Source organism: Ranitomeya imitator, chromosome 4 (assembly GCF_032444005.1).
Source record: "Ranitomeya imitator isolate aRanImi1 chromosome 4, aRanImi1.pri, whole genome shotgun sequence".
Taxonomy (NCBI): domain Eukaryota; kingdom Metazoa; phylum Chordata; class Amphibia; order Anura; family Dendrobatidae; genus Ranitomeya; species Ranitomeya imitator.
Window position 1 is genome coordinate 529,432,672 of NC_091285.1, and position 25,165 is coordinate 529,457,836.

Genomic DNA, 25,165 nt, shown 5'->3' on the forward strand with positions numbered 1-25,165 from the left:
TCCGGGTCCGGATGGCATACACCCACGAGTACTAAGAGAACTAAGTAATGTAATAGATAAACCATTATTTCTTATTTTTAGTGACTCTATAGCGACAGGGTCTGTTCCGCAGGACTGGCGCATAGCAAATGTGGTGCCAATATTCAAAAAGGGCTCTAAAAGTGAACCTGGAAATTATAGGCCAGTAAGTCTAACCTCTATTGTTGGTAAAATATTTGAAGGGTTTCTGAGGGATGTTATTCTGGATTATCTCAATGAGAATAACTGTTTAACTCCATATCAGCATGGGTTTATGAGAAATCGCTCCTGTCAAACCAATCTAATCAGTTTTTATGAAGAGGTAAGCTATAGACTGGACCACGGTGAGTCATTGGACGTGGTATATCTCGATTTTTCCAAAGCGTTTGATACCGTGCCGCACAAGAGGTTAGTACACAAAATGAGAATGCTTGGTCTGGGGGAAAATGTGTGTAAATGGGTTAGTAACTGGCTTAGTGATAGAAAGCAGAGGGTGGTTATAAATGGTATAGTCTCTAACTGGGTCGCTGTGACCAGTGGGGTACCGCAGGGGTCAGTATTGGGACCTGTTCTCTTCAACATATTCATTAATGATCTGGTAGAAGGTTTACACAGTAAAATATCGATATTTGCAGATGATACAAAACTATGTAAAGCAGTTAATACAAGAGAAGATAGTATTCTGCTACAGATGGATCTGGATAAGTTGGAAACTTGGGCTGAAAGGTGGCAGATGAGGTTTAACAATGATAAATGTAAGGTTATACACATGGGAAGAGGGAATCAATATCACCATTACACACTGAACGGGAAACCACTGGGTAAATCTGACAGGGAGAAGGACTTGGGGATCCTAGTTAATGATAAACTTACCTGGAGCAGCCAGTGCCAGGCAGCAGCTGCCAAGGCAAACAGAATCATGGGGTGCATTAAAAGAGGTCTGGATACACACGATGAGAGCATTATACTGCCTCTGTACAAATCCCTAGTTAGACCGCACATGGAGTACTGTGTCCAGTTTTGGGCACCGGTGCTCAGGAAGGATATAATGGAACTAGAGAGAGTACAAAGGAGGGCAACAAAATTAATAAAGGGGATGGGAGAATTACAATACCCAGATAGATTAGCGAAATTAGGATTATTTAGTCTAGAAAAAAGACGACTGAGGGGCGATCTAATAACCATGTATAAGTATATAAGGGGACAATACAAATATCTCGCTGAGGATCTGTTTATACCAAGGAAGGTGACGGGCACAAGGGGGCATTCTTTGCGTCTGGAGGAGAGAAGGTTTTTCCACCAACATAGAAGAGGATTCTTTACTGTTAGGGCAGTGAGAATCTGGAATTGCTTGCCTGAGGAGGTGGTGATGGCGAACTCAGTCGAGGGGTTCAAGAGAGGCCTGGATGTCTTCCTGGAGCAGAACAATATTGTATCATACAATTATTAGGTTCTGTAGAAGGACGTAGATCTGGGTATTTATTATGATGGAATATAGGCTGAACTGGATGGACAAATGTCTTTTTTCGGCCTTACTAACTATGTTACTATGTTACTATGTTACTATGACATTTACACAACATTGTCCTGCCATGACACACGTCCAATATCTGAATCAAAAAAGGCAGCAAATTGGTCCCGCATGTGACCAATGGCTACAGTTGACCGCAACGGGTGATGCTTGAAATCGGGCAGTGGGTGTGCAACTGGTTCATCCAGTTCAATGTTGGGTTGCTCCTTAACCATTATATAATTGTGCAGAACCACACAGGCTTTGACCACCTCGTCGACTGTTTCCACTTTTAGATTTATGGCTGATGCAAGAATGCGCCATTTAGCGACCAGAATGCCAAAGGTACACTCTACTGTTCTTTGGGCCCTGGTCAGTCTGTAGTTAAAGATCCTTCTAGTGTGGTTCAAGTCCCGACTGGAATATGGCTTCAGTAGGTTTTCACACATCTGAAAGGCCTCATCCCCAACCATAACAAATGGCATCGGTGGACTTTGAGTATTGGGGAGAGGTTGTGGCGGTGGAAAATTGAAATTGTTGCCATACACATGGCGGCCCATATCCGAGTTCTTGAAAGTCTGGGAATCGTTGCCACGGCCAAAAGCTCCGATGTCCACGGCGATGAAGCGACAGTTCGCATCGGCTATTGCCATGAGCACCACAGAAAAATATTTTTTGTAATTGAAGTACTCCGATCCTGTTCTGGCTGGTTTGATAATACGAATGTGCTTTCCATCCACCGCTCCTAAACAGTTGGGGAAATCACACACATTCCAGAATTTTTCCGCAATTTCAAGCCACGTGTCCAAGGTGGGTAGGGGTATAAACTCATCCCGGAGTACATTCCACAAAGCCCGGCAGGTGTCCACAACTATTCCGGACAGGGTGGATATTCCAAGCAGGTATTGGAAGAGGAGGGATGATAAACTCTCTCCGTTGGCCAGAAATCTGGAAGAAAAACAAACACAGAAAAAAATTACAATCTATTCTTTTTATGGTGTGGTTACGATAAAGAAAGAAAGGAAAATACCCAAAAAATACATGTCAGAAAACACTAAATTTGGACTGTCATTGGTTTAGATTTTGAATGTACCTTGATGTAACTAGCAGACGTTCCTCGGGTGGAATCGCTCTACGGAGCTGGGTGTCCTGTCGCCGTATGGCTCCTTGGACACGAGAAAGCAAATCCCGGAACGAGTCTTGCGACATTCGTGTGTATTCCTGGAATGAAGGAAACCGAAGTTTTTTCCGAAACGCGTTGGTTTGGCTACCACAGCGCACCGTAGCATCATCCAGGGCACCACGTGACTCCTTAGCACGTGACCCGAACGTCACCGCAGGTCCTGCACAGCATCATACAGGACTTCACACAGGCCGTGCGAGCGCTCGTCACCGGCCGGGACGGCGCCCGCACTAGCCGCCTGAGGACATTTCAACTACAATGCCTAATTGAGCTAAGTACAACGCCTCTAACTATAACGCTATAACGCTCTATTGAGCTAAGTGCAACGCTTCCATGTGCTATTACCACCAACAAGTTGCGGACTTCTTTTAGTGCCATTTTATCTTACTTCCTCCCCGAGGCTTACTATATGACAGGTACTTGATCTCTACTATACATCTGAGGCACTGCTCGTAAGTCCATATATACACGCATTATCTATATGAGGTTGTGCACTGTCCGGGGTGTTAGTTATTTTACGTAAGATTTTATTTACATATTTATTGTGACATTGCTATTGTTCCCCTACTCTAGTCCCTGTACACCGACTATTTCAGTCCTGTTATACGTATCCTAGACGAATTCACTACTGTTTCTCTACCCGCAAGTCCCTGCACACCGGCTACTTCAGTCCTAGTATATGTGCCCTAGACGGACTTACTACTGTTTATCCACCCAAAAGGTAATTACCTATCGTGTTTGTGTACTATAGTTTCCTTATAAGGTTTAGCGCAGGTACATATACTGTAATATACAGTTTTGTGTTTCATAGCCTCCCCTCCTTCTCCTCGGTGTGGTGAGGAGCAGTACCCGCAGCTACCTCTATCCATCCCACAAGCGCCGCTAGTGTATACACTACTGTATCTATAGCTTTATTCCTGGAATTTCTCCGGGTTGGCATTAAGCTCGGCATAGAGCGTGTGATAGGCTCCACGGCTCTCACGTAGTTCGATAATGGGATGGCTCCCAAAACGTCTATGTTGTCTCCTTCTCCATCTTTCGCGATTTCTGTCTTGCTCCCAAGCAAAAGCACAGGCCAGAAACAACTTGAAGCTGAAATTCAGGTTGAAATAAAAGCTCTCCATGCGAAGATCCATCATGACACAGGATACAGTAGCAAACTGTTAAAATTTCAGTAGCCCTAGGGTCTATATATAGAGATCCCATAATACACGCCCTCTGTAGTCCCATTGGCGGTGTCTGGTTATCTTGATTTTTCTCTTGTGAAATTTCTCATCATGCAAAAACGCAAACGCAGGAAAAACGCATGTAAACGCGTACAAACGCGGCATTTTTTTAACCGCATGCGTCAACGCATGCGTCTAAAAAACACTGCATTTGTACGCGTTTACATGCGTTTTTTCCACCACTTTCGGATGCGTTTTAAACGCTGCGGATTTAAACGCAAATGTGAAACTAGCCTAATATACATCCATTAGGGATTTTCTTCCCTTTGCCTATAACAGCTCTGTTCCACACAAGCGGAAAACCTATTACTGGTTAAAGAGAACCTGTCCCCATGAAATTGCAGCCCAAGCAGGAGACACCATTGTTAGGGCTAGCGGAACGCACCAAATTATAAGAGAGATGGTTTAAGTTGCGTTTGCAGCCCGGGGTCCACTTGCAGAGATGGAACCTGCTGCTGAGTAATGACGGACTATATGGTGGTACAATATGGATATACACACGGGTTAACTTCACCCTGTGTGAAGGAAGCAAACCCTGTTGCGTCACAGGGCCGCGGTACCGCACCAAGAGCGCAAGCAAGGACTCTATCCCAAGACACAGGATTAGAGTACGTTCAGACCACTTGCGCTCGACACCACAACTGGGGTGTCAAAGTAACAGGAAATATAACTTAAAGCACAAGAGTGCATGCTGTGCCGCTTTGGCGGACGCCACTAACCACCCAGACTTGAGATAGGAAAGCACTCTATAAGCGCACGGCCCCACACTGGTGGTTACAGCAATAGACGCTGTATCGTGTGCTGCCTTATTTTTTTGACTTTGCACAAGTTGGTGACTCTAGGTTAAGCACCTGTTCACACTTGATCTATGTTTGGATGTGACGGTCAGTTTTTTGAAATTTGTATTCATTAGCCTTCTGACCGAGCACTCCGCCTCTTAGTCACAGGTGTTTTAATCGCAGCAAGTCTATTACCCCTCCACAGAGAGAGAGAAATTTAGTCTAAGAAGAGGTTTCACAGGTACCAATTCAGATGAAGACGTTTATTCTCAGTGAGGAAAGGAAAGTGTAGGACCTGGTTTACGAGAGATGCCCTAATGTGGCTACCAGGTACACATGAATTGGCAAATTTATGCGCTAAATGCTCTCATTTTTTCATATTTCCAGTGCAGTAATGCAGTTCAACTTTCATGTTTCATGTTTGCATGTTTTAGCACTACAGTGTGCTGCCTTATTTATTTGACTGTGCACGAGTTGGTGACTCTAGGTTCAGCACCTGTTCTCACTTGATCTATGTTTGGATGTGACGGTCAGTTTTTTGAAATTTGTATTCACTAGCCTTCTGACCGAGCACTCCGCCTCTTAGTCACCGGTGTTTTAATCGCAGCAGGTCCATTACCCCTCCACAGAGAGAGAGAGAAATTTAGTCTAAGAAGAGGTTTCACAGGTACCCATTCAGATGAAGATGTTTATTCTCAGCAAGGAAAGGAAAGTGTAGGACCTGGTATACGAGGGATGCCCTAATGTGGCTACCAGGTACACATGAATTGGCCAATTTATGCGCTAAACGCTCTCATTTTTTCATATTTCTAGTGCAGTAATGCAGTTCAACTTTCATGTTTCATGTTTGCATGTTTTAGCGCTACAGTGTGCTGCCTTATTTATTTGACTGTGCACGAGTTGGTGACTCTAGGTTCAGCACCTGTTCACACTTGATCTATGTTTGGACGTGACGGTCAGTTTTTTGAAATTTTTAAAGGAGAGAAAGGCCTTGGAGACCTCCTCACACCACAATTTGGGATTTGCTCCCTTCTTGGTGAGGGCAACCAAGGGAGCTACGAAAGTTGAGAAGTGTGAAATGAACTGGTGATAGTAATTAATGAACCCCATAAAGCGCTGCACCGCTTTAAGAGAATGGGGTTCCTGCCAGTCCATCACAGCCTGTAGTTTGGCAGGATCCATAGCCAATCCCTGGGCAGAGATGATATAGCCCAGGAAAGGTAAGGACTCCTGCTCAAACACACATTTCTGCAACTTTGCATAGAGGGAATTTGCCCGTAAGAGGTCGAAGACTCTGCAAACACCTCTCCGGTGGGAGTCAATATCTGGAGAGCAGATGAGAATATCATCCAGATAGACTACGACCGAGGTGGAAAGCATATCCCGGAAGATGTCGTTCACAAAGTCTTGGAAAATGGCTGGGGCATTACAGAGCCTGAAGGGCATCACCAGATATTCATAGTGCCCATCCCTGGTGTTAAAAGCCGTCTTCCATTCGTCCCCCTCACGGATGCGAATCAGGTTGTAAGCACCCTGCAGATCTAATTTTATAAATACCCTTGCTCCCCGAAGCCTATCAAAGAGTTCAGATATCAGGGGCAAAGGATACTTATTTTTAACGGTGATGGCATTAAGACCCCTGTAATCTATGCATGGACATAGTTCTCCGTTAATCTTCTGCACAAATAAGAACCCGGCCCCAGCAGGTGACACTGACTTCCTAATGAATCCTCTTGCCAGATTTTCCTGGATGTACTATGACATTGCCTCCATCTCCGGGAGAGATAACGGATAAACTCGACCCCGGGGAGGCTCAGCACCAGGCAAGAGGTCAATAGGACAGTCATAGGGGCGGTGAGGCGGAAGGGTCTCCGCAGCTCTTTTGGAGAACACGTCCGCATAGGGCCAATATTGCTTGGGGAGAGAGGATAGATCTGCAGGTACCTCAGTAGTAGCAACCTGAACACATTCCCTCTGACATCTACCCCCACAAGATTCACCCCATCCCAAAATTCTGCCTGTGGACCACTCAATATGAGGAGAATGGTACCGTAGCCAAGGCATCCCTAACAGGACCTCGTCAATTCCCTCAGGAATGATGAGCAGAGATATAATCTCCTGATGAGATGGCGACATGGACAGAGTGAAAGGGATGGTCTGGTGTGTTATCTGTGAGGGCAGTGTCGACCCATTTACCACTTGTACGGTCACTGGTTGAGCTAACATTACCAGAGGAATTGCGTGACGTTGGGCGACGGCAGAAGACATAAAATTGCCCTCCACCCTAAAATCCACACAGAGCTCTACCGAGTGGGAAAATGGGCCTATAGTAATTGTCCCCTTAAAGGACAATTTGGAGGCAAACGTCGCCGTGTCTAGTGTACCTCCACCTACTACCACTAGACGCTGACCTTACCTTGACTGCTGGGGACATCTGGTGGCAAGATGTCCTGGCTGCTGGCAAACATGACAAACCTGGAGTGCACAAGCGGTCCGGGACTTAGATCCCGTTCGTGACACTTCCATGGCTTCATGTGACTCAGAGGCCTGGACTGGAGATTCCAAAGGTTTGGCGAAGGTGGGAGCCAGCCGAAACCTACACTGGGCTCTCTCTAACCTCCGCTCATGAAAACGGAGGTCAATACGAGTGGACATTGCTATTAACTCCTCCAGTGTGGCGGGAATCTCCCTAGTGGCCAGAGCGTCCTTCACGTGGTCAGCCAGCCCCCTCCAAAATATCGGAATAAGGGCTTTATCCGACCACTCCAGCTCAGATGCTAAAGTGGACAGCAAAATGGCTGAACAAGGACGAGCCCTGAGTCAATGCCAACAGTTGGAGCGCTGTATCATGGGTGAGTACTCAGGAACAACAAAGCACTCTGCACCACATGATCGCCACGCTCCCACAGCGGCGTAGCCCACTCCAACGCCCTATCCGACAGGAGAGGCACAATAAATCCCACCTTAGCCCGCTCTGTGGGGAAACGTGCGACCAGAAGATTGAGATGTATAGAGCACTGACTCACGAAACCCCTACAAGACTTGCTATCACCAGAAAATTTTTCTGGCAGCGGGAGGTGAGATGTACAGCAAGGATTGCTGTTTGTCCGTCATTACTAGCCAGACCCTGGCGCTAGTGTAATGTTAGGGCTAGCGGAACGCACCAAATTATAAGAGAGATGGTATAAGGTGCGTTCGCAGCCTGGGGTCCACCGTGCAGAGATGGAACCTGCTGTTGAGTAATGGCGGACTATATGGCAGTACAATGTGGATACGCACACGGGTTAACTTCACCCTGTGTGAAGGAAGCAAACCCTGTTGCGTCACTGGGCCGCGGTACCGCACCAAGAGCGCAAGCAAGGAGTCTCAGGACTCTATCCCAAGACACAGGATTAGAGTATGTTCAGAACACTTGCGCTCGACACCGCAACTGGGGTGTCAAAGTAACAGGAAATCTAACTTAAAGCACAAGAGCGCGTGCTGTGCTGCTTTGGCAGATGCCACTAACCACCCAGACTTGGGATAGGAAAGCGCTCTATAAGCGCATGGCGCCGCACTGGCGGTTACAGCAATAGACGCTGTACCGTGTGTCTTTATGTTGACAGCTTAGTCGGGCGCTAGACAGCAAGCATCCACCTTTTGCAAACAGTCATACACAAGGGAGGGGATTTTAAAGAACGACTTGCACTCATCAACGCACACACGATTCCAAATGTACACTAGCAGCCATGCGAACCTTTTATAGCTGCAGCAAGAACAGGACCTTCCCAGAAGGACCAATGGGAGTCAGCCACAGAAGAAGAACACCTTCAGGACCTTCCTAAAGGACCAATGGGATTTTCTGCAGTATCTAAACATGCGACCCTTGATCTCCAACGAGAGATCATGCCCTGAGCATGCTCAGAAAGGGAAGAGCAGGACTTAGTCCCAAACACGTCTGCTTGCTGCTGCCCAGTACTGGCTACAATGGCAGAAGCTGGAAAGGCAACAGTAACCAGTCGTCCAGTATCAGCCTGAGCTAGATGCTGGGACTGATGTCTCTGCTGAGTAGACTCCACTGCGGCTGAAGAAGAATGGGAGACAGCAGCGGAGATGGTTTGAGATTCCTCCTGTGCAGAGGTGGGATCTCGACGCCTAAACAACCATGTTCTGGAACAGGGTGAGCTGAGTAGGTTGATTTATAGTTTTGGGAGAAAACATTCTATGTAACCAGTGTTTTAAAGGGACTCTGTCACCCCCTCCAGCCGTTATAAACTAAAAGAGCCACCTTGTGCAGCAGTAATGCTGCATTCTAACCAGGTGACTCTTTTAGTTTTTGGTGCAGTTATTGCCAAAATAAAGCGTTTTATAATTTCGCCAAAATACCTTTCTTTAGATGGACTAGAATATGAAGTTTTCTATACAGAAATTCAGTTATAATCTTTGTTTGCTATTTCTTTGGTGCCTTAATCTGCCATGGTGACCTGTTGTTGTTCATTTGAAGCCAATTTTTTTCCCCACTATAGTGCTCAATAACATAAACATAAAGATTTTTCTGAAATTACAAGTTACTGTATATCCTACCCACGCTTATCCTAATTCTATGGTAAGTGATGATTTGTAATTTTGGGTAATCCCTTTTACACAGGTAACCCACACTTTGCTCTCCCTTCTATCCATGTGCTACATTCCTATCCTCCTATGTTCCCTTGCCACCTACATTCACTGCACCGTCTTCCCTCCATCACGACTCATATACATCAGCTCCTCTCTCCTTCCCTTTCCCATGTACAGCTCCCATGCACTTCTCATCTTCCTGAAAAACCTCAGCCCAGCTTTCCCAAACACACTGCATAAAAAAAACTTCATACAATTCCAAAAACTACTTGTTCTTTATCCTCCTAATCCTTCTGATCTTGGAGAATATCTCCCCCAACCCTGGTCCACCATCACCCAACCTCAACCCCTATCCTACCTCATATCATAACCACACTAATCTGATTAATATTACTTATGCTCCTTCATATCCTTCTTTTAATTGTGCCCTTTGGAATCCACAGTCTGTATGTAACAAACTTCCTTTTCTGCACAATTACTTTCTGAACAACTCTCTGAATCTGTTGGCCCTCACTGAAACCTGGACTCAGGATTCTGACACTGTCTCCCCAGTTGCCATTTCCCATGGTGGCCTACAATTCTCCCATTCCCCGAGACCCAAAAACAGACAGGGTGTGGGAGTCGGCATACTCCTGTCCCCACAATGCACCTTCGAGGTCATCCCCCCAGTTCCATCACTCTCATTCCCTTCTTTTGAGGTCCACACCATCAGGCTCTTTGGTCCCTTCTCCCTCAGATTAGCAGTTATATACTGGCCCCAGGCTCACCCACCCACTTCCTGGACCATTTCTCTGCCTGGCTGCCACACTTCATGTCCTCAGAACTCCCAACTGTTATCCTGGAAGACTTCAACATCCCCATAAACAGCCCCACTTCCACATCTGCATCCTAGCTTCTATCACTAACCACTTCTCTCGGCCTCTCACAGCTCTCAACCTCTGAAACACACAAAGACGGTAACATCCTTGACCTGGTCTTCGCTCGGCTTCTTTCCTTCACATTCACAATTCCTCGCCCACCCCAGCACACCCCTACCCACCACACATTCAGAAATCTACACGCCATTAACTCTCATACACTTTCAGACTCCTTACACTCCTCACTGTCCCCAATCTCCTCTTTTTCCTGTCCTGATCTGGCTGTACATCACTATTATTATTATTATTATTATTTATTTATATAGCACCATTAATTCCATGGTGCTGTACATGAGAAGGGGTTACATCAAAATACAAATATCACAGTAAACAAAACTAACAATGACAGACTGGTATAGAGGGAAGAGGACCCTGCCCTTGCGGGCTTACATTCTACAGGATTATGGGGAAGAAGACAGTAGGTCGAGGGTTGCAGTAGCTCCAGTGGTGTTCAGCTGGCCGTGTGGTCTTTACAGGCTGTAAGCTTCCATGAAGAGGTCGGTTTTCAGGTTTCTTTTGAAGGATCCAAAAGTAGTGGATAACCGGATGTGTTGGGGCACTGAATTCCAGAGGATGGGTGATATTCAGGAGAAGTCTTGGAGGCGATTGAGTGAGGAGCCAATAAGCGTGGAGGAGAGGTGGAGGTTTTGGGAGGAACGGAGACTACGTGAGGGAAGATATTGAGAGATTAGTGTGGAAATATACGGAGGAGAAAGGTTATGGATGGCTTTGTAGGTCAGTGTTAGTAATTTAAACTGGATATGCTGGGAAATTGGGAGCTAATGAAGGGATTTGCAAAGAGGTGAAGCAGGAGTGTAGTGAGGAGAGAGATTAATTAGTTGGGCAGCAGAGTTAAGGATGGACTGGAGGAGTGCGAGAGTGTTAGAAGGTAGGCCACAGGGGAGTATGTTGCAGTAGTCGAGGCGGGAGATGATTAGGGCACGCACAAGCATTTTGGTAGAGTGTGGGTTGAGGAAAGGACGAATTCTGGAAATATTTTTGAGCTGGAGGCTACAGGAGGTGAAAAGGATGTGCGGTTTGAAGGACAGGGCAGAGTCAAGGGTTACTCTGAGGCAGCGGATTTTGGGGACATTTATTTTGATAGATAGCTCAGGTAGAGAAGATATGCATGATGGGGGAAAGATAATGAGTTCAGATTTGTCCACATTGAGCTTGAGGAAGCGAGAGGAGAAGGAGGATTTGGCTGATAGATAGGGTTGAGCGAAACGGGTCGAAATTTTTCAAAAGTCGCCGACTTTTGGCAAGGTCGGGTTTCATGAAACCCGACCCGACCCCTGTGTGGGGTCGGCCATGAAGTCGGTGATCTTTTGAATCTAGAATCGGAATTCCGATACCGATTCCCGATATGTTTATATCGGGAATTGGTATTGGAATTCAGATTTAAGTGGAAAATAAAGAATTAAAATAAAAAATATCACAATACTTACCCTCTGACGCGCCCTGGTACTAACCGGGAACCTTCCTTCCTTAGAATCAGCCTTCCAGGACCTTGCGGTGACGTCGCGGTGACGTCGCGGTGACGTCGCGGCTTGTGATTGGCCGCGCGGCCGCCCATGTGACCGCTCGTGCGACCAATCACAAGCCGCGACGTCACCGCGACGTCACCGAAGGTCCTGGAAGGGCTGATTCTTAGGAAGGAAGGCTGCCGGAAAGAAGCAGGGCGCGTCCGAGGGTGAGTATATACCTAATAGGAATATACTCACCCTCGGACGCGCCCGAGGGTGAGTATATACCTAATAGGAATATACTCACCCTCGGACGCGCCCTGCTTCTTTCCGGCAGCCTTCCTTCCTAAGAATCAGCCCTTCCAGGACCTTCGGTGACGTCGCGGTGACGTCGCGGCTTGTGATTGGTCGCACGAGCGGTCACATGGGCGGCCGCGCGGCCAATCACAAGCCGCGACGTCACCGCAAGGTCCTGGAAGGCTGATTCTAAGGAAGGAAGGTTCCCGGTTAGTACCAGGGCGCGTCAGAGGGTAAGTATTGCGATATTTTTTATTTTAATTCTTTATTTTACACTAAAATATGGATCGCAGGGCCTGAAGGAGAGTTTCTGCTCCTTCAGACCCTGGGAACCATGGAAACCCAATGCATTGCATTGGGTTTCGAGTTTCGGCCGACCCCGACCCCGACTTTTTTATAGGATCGGCCGATTTCACTCGACCCGACTTTTGAAAAAGTCGGGTTTCGTGAAACCCGACCCGATCCTTTAAAAGTAAAGGTCGCTCAACCCTACTGATAGACACTCTGGGATTCAGGAGAGCAGAGAGGTGACATCTGGACAAGAGAGGTAGATCTGAGTGTCATCGGCATATAGATAGTACTGGAAGCCATAGGACTTTATGAGTTGTCCCAGGCCGAGTGTATAGATTGAGAAGAGTAAGGGTCCTAGGACAGAGCCTTGGGGGACTCCAACAGAGAGGGGGCGAGATGAAGAGGTAGTATGGGAGTTGGAAACGCTAAATGTGCGGTTGGCAAGGTATGAGGAGATCCAAGATAGGGCAAGGGATGGCTTGAGTCAAGGGATGGCTTTTTGAGGATAGGTGTGATTGTGGCATGTTTGAAGGCAGAGGGAAAGGTACCAGAAGTTAGTGAAAGGTTGAAGAGATGGGATTAGTGTGGTGGTGAGGTTGGGGAGGAGGTGGGATGGGATGGGGTCAAGTGCACAAGTGGTGAGGTGTGATTTGAAGAGAAGATGAGCAAGCTCCCCTTCAGAGATTTTGGAGAGTGAAGTTATGGGGTTTGGGCATTGGTCTCTCATACAAAGGGGTTGTGGTGGTTGGACAACAAAGACTTGGCTTGTTTGGTCAATCTTATTTTTGAAGTGCGTGGCAAAGTCCTCGGCAATGATTAGGGAACTCGAAGGGGGCAGTTGTGGGATAAGGAAGATACGAGGGTTGTGAAGTAGGCCTGTTTAGCAGAGGTGAGAGCTGATTTGAATGCCAGTGTTGCTTGTTTGAGTGCAGTGAAATCATCTTGTGAATGCGTTTTCTTCTAACGCCGTTCTGCAATTCTGGATACTTGCCGAAGCTTTTTAGTGATGTTATTGTGCCAGGGTTATCTATTGGTTCGTCGCACTCTGCTATGCATGACAGGGGCGACCGTGTCAATAGCTGATGCAAGAGTGGCATTGTAGAAAGCAGTGGCAGTGTCTGTGTCGTGGAGTATAGAGGACAGTGATAGGATAGAGTCAGAGAGTGTGTTGGTGTCTAGGTGTGCGAGGTTCCTGCATGGATGCGCATGGTGCTGGACATGGGTGACAGGTGAGGAGGACAGGGATGAGAAAGTGAGTAAATGGTGGTCAGATAGAGGGAGAGGGGAGGTTGTGAAGTTAGATAGGGAGCATAAACGGGAGAAGACCAGGTCTGTGTGGGTGGCTGAGAAGGACCACTGAGTAAGTTCAAAGGATGAAGTAAGGGACAGGAGTTTGGAGGCTGCTGAATGGTGGGTGTCAATGGGGATGTTGAAGTCACCCATGATGATGGTGGGAATGTCAGCAGACAGAAAGTGAAGGAGCCAGGTGGAGAATTGGTCAATAAAGGCAGTGGTCGGGCCCGGAGGTTGGTATATGATGGCCATTTGGAGGTTGTAGGGGGAGTAGATGCGGACAGAGTGGACTTAAAAAAAAGGGGAGGATAAGGGAGGGTAGAGGTGGGATTGGGTTAAAAGTACATTTGGAAGAAAGGAGAAGGCCCACTCTTCCACCGTGTTTGTTGCCAGGGCGAGGAGTGTGGGTGAAGTGGAGGCCACAGTAACATAGTGCTGCAGGGGAAGCTGTGTCAGAGGGTGTCAGCCATGTTTCGGTGATGCCCAGAAAGAAAACATTACGAGAGGTAAAGAGGTTGTGAATCACGTGGAGTTTATTGCAGATGGAGCGGGCATTCCATAGTGATCCAGAGAGAGGGTGCAGGGGGGTGGGCGTCATGGGCACGGATTTGAGGTGGGCAAGATTTCGGGTGTTTATATCACTACAATGACACACTTAGAAGCACCCTTGACCAAGTAGCGCCCCTCACCCCCAGAACCTCCAAACACAGAGTAAAACAGCCCTGGCTCACATCACAAACTCGGCTTCTCCAGTGATGCTCTAGAAGTGCTAAATGCTTATGGAGGAAAACTCACACACCAGAAAACTTCATCCACTTCAAATTTATGTTAAGAACCTATAATTCTGCCCTTCACCTCACCAAACAGACCTATTTCACCACCCTGATCTCCTCACTATCCAACAACCCCAAGAAACTTTTGACACCTTTCATTCCCTCCTCAGGCCAAAAGCACAAGCCCCTATCACAGACATTTGTGCTGATGACTTGGCTTCCCACTTTATAGAGAAAATAGATAATATCCATCAGGAAATCTGCTCCCAGCCACCAAGTGCAGTGAGTCTCATCCCTCCCTGCATTTCCACTGGCTCACTCTCCACATTTGATCCCATCACAGAAGAAGAAGTCTCCAGGCTCCTCTCTTCTTGTCGTCCAACTACATGCACTACTGACCCCATTCCCTCACACCTTCTCCAGTCGCTCTCTCCAGTCATCACAACTCACCAAACTACAATCTTTAATCTCTCCCTCTCCTCTGGCATTTTCCCCTCCTTTTAACACTCTATCATTACTCCATTACTAAAGAAACCCTCTCTCAATCCATCCTGCACAAATAACTACAGACCAGTCTCCAATCTCCCCTTCATCTCTAAACTCTTGGAGTGCCTGGTCTACTCCGTCCTTACCAGTTACTTTTCCACTCACTCCCTCCTAGACCCTTCACAGTCTGGCTTCCACCCCCTACATTTGACAGAAACTGCACTCATCAAAGGGACCAATGACCTTCTGACAGCAAAGTGTAATGGTGACCACTCTCTGCTCATTCTTCTTCATCGTTCTGCAGCTTTTGACACTGTTGACCACCATCTCCTACTGTCTACACTCCCTGACAGAAGTTATGTCGCTTATCCATGTTATGTAAATAAAAGCTTAAAACCTGACATTAACCCCTTTCTGACCTTGGACGGGATAGTACATCCGAGGTCAGAAGCCCCGCTTTGATGCAGGGCTCCGCGGTGAGCCCGCATCAAAGCCGGGACATATCAGCTGTTTTGAACAGCTGACATGTGCCCGTAATAGGCGCGGGCAGAATCGCGATCTGCCCGCACCTATTAACTCTTTAAATGCCGCTGTCAAACGCAGACAGCGGCATTTAACTACCGCTTCCGGCCGGGCGGCCGGAAATGACGTCATCGCCGACCCCCGTCACATGATTGGGGGTCGGCGATGCATCAGGATGGTAACCATAGAGGTCCTAGAGACCTCTATGGTTACTGATCACCGGTGGCTGTGAGCGCCACCCTGTGGTCGGCGCTCACAGCACACCTGCATTTCTGCTACATAGCAGCGATCAGCAGATCGCTGTTATGTAGCAGAGGCAATCGTGCTGTGCCTGCTTCTAGCCTTCCATGGAGGCTATTGAAGCATGGCAAAAGTTAAAAAAAAAAGTAAAAAAAAATGTGAAAAAAATAAACAAATATAAAAGTTTAAATCACCCCCCTTTCGCCCCAATCAAAATAAATCAATAAAAAAAAAATCAAATCTACACATATTTGGTATCGACGTGCTCAGAATCGCCCGATCTATCAATTATAAAAAAGCATTAACCTGATCGCTAAACGGCGCAGCGAGAAAAAAATTTGAAACGCCAGAATTACGTTTTTTAGGTCGCCGTGACATTGCATTAAAATGCAATAACGGGCGATCAAAAGAACGTATCTGCACCAAAATGCTATCATTAAAAACATCATCTCGGCAAGCAAAAAATAAGCCCTCAACCGACCCCAGATCACAAAAAATGGAGACGCTATGAGTATCGGAAAATGGCGCAAGTTTTTTTTTTTAGCAAAGTTTGGAATTTTTTTTCACCACTTAGATAAAAAATAACCTAGTCATGTTAAAAGCCAAACAAAAAACAAGTGCGGGATTGCACTTTTTTTGCAATTTCACTGCACTTGGAATTTTTTTCCCGTTTTCTAGTACACGACATGCTAAAAGCAATGATGTCGTTCAAAAGTACAACTCGTCCCGCAAAAAATAAGCCCTGACATGGCCAAATTGACGGAAAAATAAAAAAGTTATGGCTCTGGGAAGGAGGGTAGTGAAAAACGAACACGGAAAAACGAAAAATCCCAAGGTCATGAAGGGGTTAAATTCATCCATTGGCTGTATAAATTATTCTTTTGAAAGTTGAAACCCTCCGAAATGTGGTTTAGGTTAAGAAAATAAATTGGCATCAATGCAGAAATATTGATCAGTTAATGAACACAGAATGGTCAGATTTTGGCAAGACAAAAGTTTTGTCGCCTGGTCACATAATGCACCCAATCCTAGTTTACATCCTTATCTGTGCTCAGTAAATGATCGGTTAATTAGTGTGTGCGTATAAAAAGAAACCCAGCACCCCAGACCTTCACTTGAACTGCAACTTGAGCTCTGACAACTTGCCAAAGATCCACCCTGCGACCAAAGCCTGGGTTATCAAGAGGCTGAAGACCAGATCCACTGCAGAGGTGGCTGGCACCTTTAATGTGTCTCAACGTCAAGTACAAAGAATTAAAAAAAGATTTGAAGAGACTGGAGAGGTGTTTGACAAGCCCTGGTCCGGCAGACCCCGCAAGACAACTGCTCAGGTGGAATGTTTGTTGGTTAGAAAATCCAAAGCAAACCCCTCTTCCACTGCAGCAGAGCTCCAATAGGCCTGGTCACCTCAATTCCCTGTGTCAACTAGAACAGTTTGTAGGATTCTGTCTCGAAATGGCCTCCATGGTCGAATCAGTGCCCAGAAGCCAGCACTAAACAAAAGGCAATTAGTAGTAGAATTACACCACAGCCACCACAAATACTGCAGGAGACCTATTGGAGCCCGTATGGATCCAAAATACACCCAGAAAATAGTTAAATTTGGTGGTGGAAAGATCATGGTCTGGGGTTACATTCAGTATTGGGGTGTGTGAAACATTTGCAAGGTGGAAGGCAATATCAATAGCCTAAAATATCAAGAAGTATTAGCTGCTTCTTATATTCCGAATCATAAAAGGGGTCAAATTCTGCAGCAGGATGGTGCTCCATCTCATACATCCATCTCTACATACAACAAAGTTCCTCCTGGCAAAAAAGATCAAGGTGCTCATGGACTCTCCAGCCCAGTCACCATACATGAACATCATTGAGCATGTTTGGGGTAGGATGAAAGAGGAAGCTTGGAAGACAACACCAAAGAATCTAGATGAACTCTGGAAGGCATGTAAGACTGCATTCTTTGTTATTCCTGATGACTTAATTAATAAATTGTATGAATCATTGTTGAACCGCATGGATGCAGTTCTTCAAGCTCATGGAAGTCACACAAAATATTAAACATGACTCTAATAGCACCACAACTTCATTCACCAATGTTATGTAACATATATTAGTATTTTAAGTTAATTATTTGTTTGAATATCACATTACTTTCTGTGGGAGACAAAACTTTTGTCTTGCCAAAATCTGACCATTCTGTGTCCATTACGTGATCAAAATTTCTGCATTGAAGCCAATTTATTTTCTTAACCTAAACCACATTTCAGAGGGTTTCAGCTTTCAAAAGAATAATTTATACAACCAATGGATGAATTTAACGTCAGGGTATAACCTTTTATTTACATAATATGGATAAGCAACATAACTTCTGTCAGGGAGTGTAGGCTCCAGTCACTAGGCATTAAGGACACTGCTCTCTCCTGGTTCTCTTCATATCTTTCTGACCGCTTCTTCAGTGTATCATTTGTTGTCTCCACTTCGTCCCCTCTTCCTCTTACTGTCGGGATACCTTAGGGCTCAGTCCTTGGTCCACTTCTCTTCTCGCTCTACATGGCCCCAATTGGACAGACCATCAGCAGTTTTGGCTTTCAGTACCATCTTTATGCCATGACACACAACTATATACGTAATCCCCTGACCTTATTCCCGCTGTACATACAGAACGCCAGTGACTATCTGTCCGCAGTCTCCAACATCATGTCCTCTCTCTATCTGAAACTTAACCTCTCCAAAACTGAACTTCTTCATTTCCCTCTCCATGGGTGGCACCATAATAGCACCCCGGCAGCAGGCTTGCTGTCTGGGTGTTATGTTTGACTCCGATCTCTCGTTCACATCCCATATACAATTTCTTGCCCGTTCTTGCCACTTACATTTAAAGAACATCTCTGGAATCCACCCTTTTCTCACCATGGAAACAACAAAAACCCTCACTGGCACCTTGATCCACTCCCGCCTGGATTACTGTAATGCTCTATTAATTGACCTCCCCCTCACTCAACTTTCCCCTCTCCAGTCTATCCTTAATGCAGCAGCCAGGGTCATCCACCTGGCTAATCAGTATACAGATGCAGCTGCTCTTCGCCAGTCGTTACACGGCTGCCCATTCATTATAGGATCCAACTCAAAGTACTTGTTCTCACCCACAAAGCTCTTCACAGTGCAGCACCCCCTTACATCTTCTCCCTTATTTCTGTCTATTGACCTAGCCGACCGCTGCGCTCTGCAAATGAATTTTGACTAACCTCTGCTCTAATCTGTACCTTCCACTCCCATCTCCAAGACTTCTCCTGAGCTGCGCCAATCCTCTGGAATGCTCTACCCCAAGAAATTAGGACCATTCACAATTTGTATAGTTTTAGGCGCGCCCTCAAAACATATTTGCTCAGAGCGGCCTATCACGTTCCCTAATAAAAGTCATTTTATGTGTAAGGGCGCGTGTGTTGCACAATTCACTATCTTCATTTATCCCACACCCCCTGAAGATGGCTGGACCATCATTGTAAATACATCATTGTAAATAAGCTCCTGTACTTTGCATCTCCACCAACTCATTGTAGATTGTAAGCTCTCACGAGCAGGGTCATCTTATCGTGCTTTAATTATTGTATTGTTAATGTTGTTACTTATGACTTGTGTTTGAAACTGTTAAACTGTAAAGTGCTGCGGAATATGTTGGCGCTATATAAATAAAGATTATTATTATTATCATTTTTATTATTATTATTACACCCTTTCGAAAGACCATGTATTGGTTATTTATCACCACAAGAAGTGTATACTCTTTAAATATTTAAGTGAATGACCACATATCTTATCAATTCATGTCTAACAGTGAGTTTGTCAGCGAAACATTTTAACAAAAACTACCCATTCATATATACTTCTAACATTTCAGTGAAATTTAAGTAATGTTAGTTCACTGATTTTTTGATCAGCCTGAAATAAGTCATCAAGCGATAATTTATGTAATGGGCATTAGGGTACTGGACATTGTAACAGGTGAATGGCAGCTATGGCTTTTGGTGGGTATGAAATATGAGGGCTTATGGCCATGGTTTAATTCTCCAGTAGCATTGTGTGTTTATGTGTTTATGTGATAATTATTGAACTGACTAGCTGGAGGCCCAATGCTATCACATTGGGATGGCAGAAATGTTACGATGGGGCAGGCACGTGGCGCTGTTGGTGCCTAATGGCATCCTGTGATAATCTAATGACTTTTGCATCAGGGGACTCATGTGCTTGATGCCTACGCTTATATGCATTGTTTCTGTCCCAGTGATGCTGTTGTTCTTCGGGAGTCTCATTTGCCCTTTGCTGTCTTCCATGTTGTGCCTTTGCTGCTTTCCTTTAATTGTCATAGGCGTACTTTTTATGAGGAGCCATGTTGGCATTGATATTTCCTTTTTAAAGGGGTTTTCCCACAAGCAAAAGTTCATTTTAAAAATTGTCTGTGTCTGACTGTGTAACGAACATACCACAGATCCTGGGCAGGGGAGGAAGCAAAAGACAATACTGACATTACAGCAGGAGATCGCAGATGATGCATTTTGTGAGGTAAACATTTTTTAAAAACAGTCAGTGAAATATTTTACCTCACAAAATGAATCCATTGTGATCCCCTGCTGTAATGTCAGTATTGACTTTTGCTTCCTCCCCCGCCCAGGAGATGTGGTATGCTTCATACACGGTCAGACACACTCACCCCTGTTTCTGACCGTGTACAGAACATACCAAAGCTTCAGGGCAGGAGAGGAAGCAAAAGACAATACTGACATTACATCAGGAGATCGCAGATGATACATGTTGTGAGGTAAAATATTTTTTAAAAACAGTCAGTGAAATATTTTACCTCACAAAATGAATCTACTGTAATCCCCTGCTGTAATGTCAATATTATCTTTTGCTTCCTCCCATGCCCAGGAGATGTGGCATGCTCTGTACATGGTCAGACACAGTCAATTTTTAAAATGAACTTTCATTCGTGGGAAAACCCCGTTAATGTGACTGGCTTCCTCTGCCTGTAGACACGTCGCACATCTGCAACCGGGATCAGCCGGATGATTCACTGCACCTGCACGTAAGCCTCACAGGCGCAGTAAATCAGACCGCCGTCATCTTTGTGCAGACAGATAGCGGCGATCATATTAAAACTGCGCATGTGCTCCTCCTGTACAAAGATGGAGGCAGTCAGTGAATCATTCGGCTGATCCCGGTGGTGGTGTGTTCACGACGGTGTTCTGCTGGTGGTACCGCGCAAGAGGCTGCGTGAGTGTGTGAATGTGAGTGTGTGAGTGTGTGTGTAAGAGTGTGAGTGTGAAAGTGTGTGTGAGGGCGTGTGTGTGAGAGTGTGAGTGTAAGTGTGAATGTGAGTGTGAATATGAGTGTGTGAGTGTGAGAGTGTGAGAGTTTGTGGTGTGTACGGCATGTAGAGTGTGTGTGTGGTGCGACAGTGTTCCGCTAGTGGTACCGTGCAAGAGGCTGAGTGAGTGTGTGAATGTGAGTGTGTGAGTGCGTGTGTGTAACAGTGTGAGTGTGAAACTGAGTGTGAAAGTGTGTGTGTGTGAAAGTGTGTAAGAGTGTGAGTGTGTGAGAGTGTAAGTGTGAGTGTGAATATGAGTGTGTGAGAGTGTGTTAGTGTGTGTGTGTGGTGTGTACGGCATGTAGAGTGTGTGTGTGTGGTGCGACGGTGTTCCGCTAGTGGTGCCACGCAACAGGTTGGTACCAGCAGCAGTTTCCATATTGAGACACCCATTACTTGGGTGTCCCAATATGGCAGTCGGTGAACTTCCTCCGCTTGGAATTCTGGGATATGGTGACATCTGGACAGAACAGGACATTAAAACATTACAAGGCAATTATATAAATAGATTTGACATTTTGCAGTTATGCAGCTAATGATTGTAGCAGTCATTGCCCACTTTATTGTGATATTGTTATATTTCCTCCTTTAACGAGCAGTTCCAATATTTCTCTTGCCAACTAATAGTGTTTACACAGTTCTAAGGTTTTATTAATGGGTTGTTTGCTTTTGGCTGTTCAAACTAAGTTCCGCTATGTGATGCACCATGGTGGGGCCAATCATTTAAATACACCTTCCAAGCTGCTTGTTTTCCCTCAATCTTCACCCCCCATTCTTGATTGAAAGCTCAGGCTTCTTAGAGCCAAAGAAGGGAGAAGATATTCAAAAGCAAGCAGTTGGGACTAGGGTTGAGCGAAACGGGTCGAACATTTTCAAAAGTCGCCGACTTTTGGCTAAGTCGGGGTTTCATGAAACCCGATCCGACCCCTGTGCGGGGTCGGCCATGCGGTACGCGACTTTCGCGCCAAAGTCGCGTTTCAATGACGCGAAAAGCGCCATTTCTCAGCCAATGAAGGTAAACGCAGAGTGTGGGCAGCGTGATGACATAGGTCCTGGTCCCCACCATCTTAGAGAAGGGCATTGCAGTGATTGGCTTGCTGTCTGCGACGTCACAGGGGCTATAAAGAGGCGTTCCCGCCGACCGCCATCTTACTGCTGCTGATCTGAGCTTAGGGAGAGGTTGCTGCCGCTTTGTCAGAAGCAGGGATAGCGTTAGGCAGGGTCCATTAACCACAAAACCGCTTGTGCTGCAGCGATTTGCACTGTCCAACACCACCCTCGGTGTGCAGGGACAGTGGAATTTTTTTTTTTTTTTTTTTTCCCCTCAGCGCTGTAGCTCATTGGGCTGCCCTAGAAGGCTCCCTGATAGCTGCATTGCTGTGTGTACGCCGCTGTGCAAACCAACTGCTTTTTTCAAAGCACAAATCCTCTTGTTCCTTCCTTTCTGCACAGCTATCTTTTTTGTTTGTCCACACTTTTTATTTCATTTGTGCATCAGTCCACTCCTTATTGCTGCCTGCCATACCTGGCTGAGATTACTGCAGGCAGGGAGATAGTAGCTGCCTGCCATACCTGGCTGAGATTACTGCAGGCAGGGAGATAGTAATTGTAGGACATTCCCTGTTTTTTTTTTTTTTTTTTTTTTGGTGGGAGATTAAGATTGGCAATTTGGCATTTCTGCTAGAGTGCCATCCCTGTGTGTGCCATCTCTCTCACATAGTGGGCCATAGAAAGCCTTTTCATTTTTCTGTATTTTTTTTTGTGGGGTGTATAAATTCTCCCTGATAAAAATACAGTGGGAGATTAATATTGGCCTTTGGGCTTGTGTGCCAGTCCTGAGTGTGCCATCTCTCTCACAAATAGTGGGCCATAGAAAGCCTATTTTATTTTTTTTTGGGTTTTATAAATTCTCCCTGAAAAAAAGGGAGATTAATATTGGCCTCTGGGCTTCTGTGCCAGTCCTGAGCGTGCCATCTGTGCCAGTCCTGAGCGTCCCATCTCTCTCACAAATAGTGGGCCATAGAAAGCCTATTTAATTTTTTTTTTGGTTTTATAAATTTTCCCTGAAAAAAGGGAGATTAATATTGGCCTCTGGGCTTGTGTGCCAGTTGTGAGCGTGCCATCTGTGCCAGTCCTGAGCGTGCCATCTCTCTCACAAATAGTGGGCCATAGAAAGCCTATTTAATTTTTTTTTTGGTTTTATAAATTTTCCCTGAAAAAAGGGAGATTAATATTGGCCTCTGGGCTTGTGTGCCAGTTGTGAGCGTGCCATCTGTGCCAGTCCTGAGCGTGCCATCTCTCTCACAAATAGTGGGCCATAGAAAGCCTATTTAAATATTTTTTTGGTTTTATAAATTCTCCCAGAAAAAAAGGGAGATTAATATTGGCCTCTGGGCTTCTGTGCCAGTTGTGAGCGTGCCATCTGTGCCAGTCCTGAGCGTGCCATCTCTCTCACAAATAGTGGGCCATAGAAAGCCTATTTAAATATTTTTTTGGTTTTATAAATTCTCCCAGAAAAAAAGGGAGATTAATATTGGCCTCTGGGCTTCTGTGCCAGTCCTGAGCGTGCCATCTGTGCCAGTCCTGAGCGTCCCATCTCTCTCACAAATAGTGGGCCATAGAAAGCCTATTTTATTTTTTTTTTGGGTTTCAGAAATTCTCCCTGGAAAAAAAAAGGGAGATTAATATTGCCCTTTGGGCTTGTGTGCCAGTACTAAGCGTTCCATCTCTCTCTCTCTCTCAGTCAGTGGGCCATAGAACGCCTATTTTTGGTTTTATTTGTTTTCTAAATTCTCCCTGAAAAAATCATTTTATTTTATTTGGTTTCTAAATTCTTCCTGATAAAATCATATTTTTTTTATTATTTTTTTTTCTAAAGTCTCCCTGAAAAAAAAAAAAAAAAAAACAACCAAAAAAAACAGTGGGAGATTAATATTGGCCTTTCTGCTTGTGTGCCAGTCTTGACTCCTGGGTGCGTCATCTCTCAGTCAGTGGGCCATAGAACGCCTATTTTTGGTTTTATTTGTTTTCTAAATTCTCCCTGAAAAAATCATTTTATTTTATTTGGTTTCTAAATTCTTCCTGATAAAATCATATTTTTTTTATTATTTTTTTTTCTAAAGTCTCCCTGAAAAAAAAAAAAAAAAAAACAACCAAAAAAAACAGTGGGAGATTAATATTGGCCTTTCTGCTTGTGTGCCAGTCTTGACTCCTGGGTGCGTCATCTCTCAGTCAGTGGGCCATAGAACGCCTATTTTTGGTTTTATTTGTTTTCTAAATTCTCCCTGAAAAAATCATTTTATTTTATTTGGTTTCTAAATTCTTCCTGATAAAATCATATTTTTTTTATTATTTTTTTTTCTAAAGTCTCCCTGAAAAAAAAAAAAAAAAAAACAACCAAAAAAAACAGTGGGAGATTAATATTGGCCTTTCTGCTTGTGTGCCAGTCTTGACTCCTGGGTGTGCCATCTCTCTCTCTCTCTCTCTCCAATTGTGGTCCATAGAAAGCCTACATTTTTTTTCCTTGATTTGGGTTCCAAAATCTACCAGAGAAAATAACTCCATCAATCATTGGTAGAAAAATATTGGCCTCTGGGCTTGTGTGCCACTCCTGATTCCTGTGTGCGTCATCTCTCACTCAGTGGCCCATAGAAAGCATATAGTTTGTTACATTTGTTTTCTAAATTCTCCCTGCAAAAATCTATTTTTTTTTTTTTGGGGGGTTTCTAAAGTGTTCCTGAAAAAAATAAAAATAAAAAAAAAATAATAGTGTGACATTAATATTAACATTTGTGCTTCAGTGACAGTCCTGCGTGTGGGGCATCTCTCTAATTTGCAGCCACCAAAAAAAGAGTGTGTAACATTGGGCCTGATTTTCGCTGTGGTCTCACCAACCTGTAAAGGGGTAGCTAAATCATACTGAAGTTATAGCTCACCGTGTAAGTTGTGTGACTGCAACAAATAACGTTAGTTTGGTTACGTTTTTAAAACAATGAGGAAGTCTAGTGGAAGAGGTCGTGGCCGGGGGCGTTCATTGTCAGCTGGTAATGAGGGTAGTGGTAGTGGTGGAGCATCAGGTGGTCGTGGGGGAAAAAATATTGCACCTAAGTCTGGAGCTGTGGAGCCAGGTTCGTCGTCCGGCTACACAAGGCCTCGAACGCTCCCTTTTCTGGGATTAGGAAAACCGCTTTTAAAGCCGGAGCA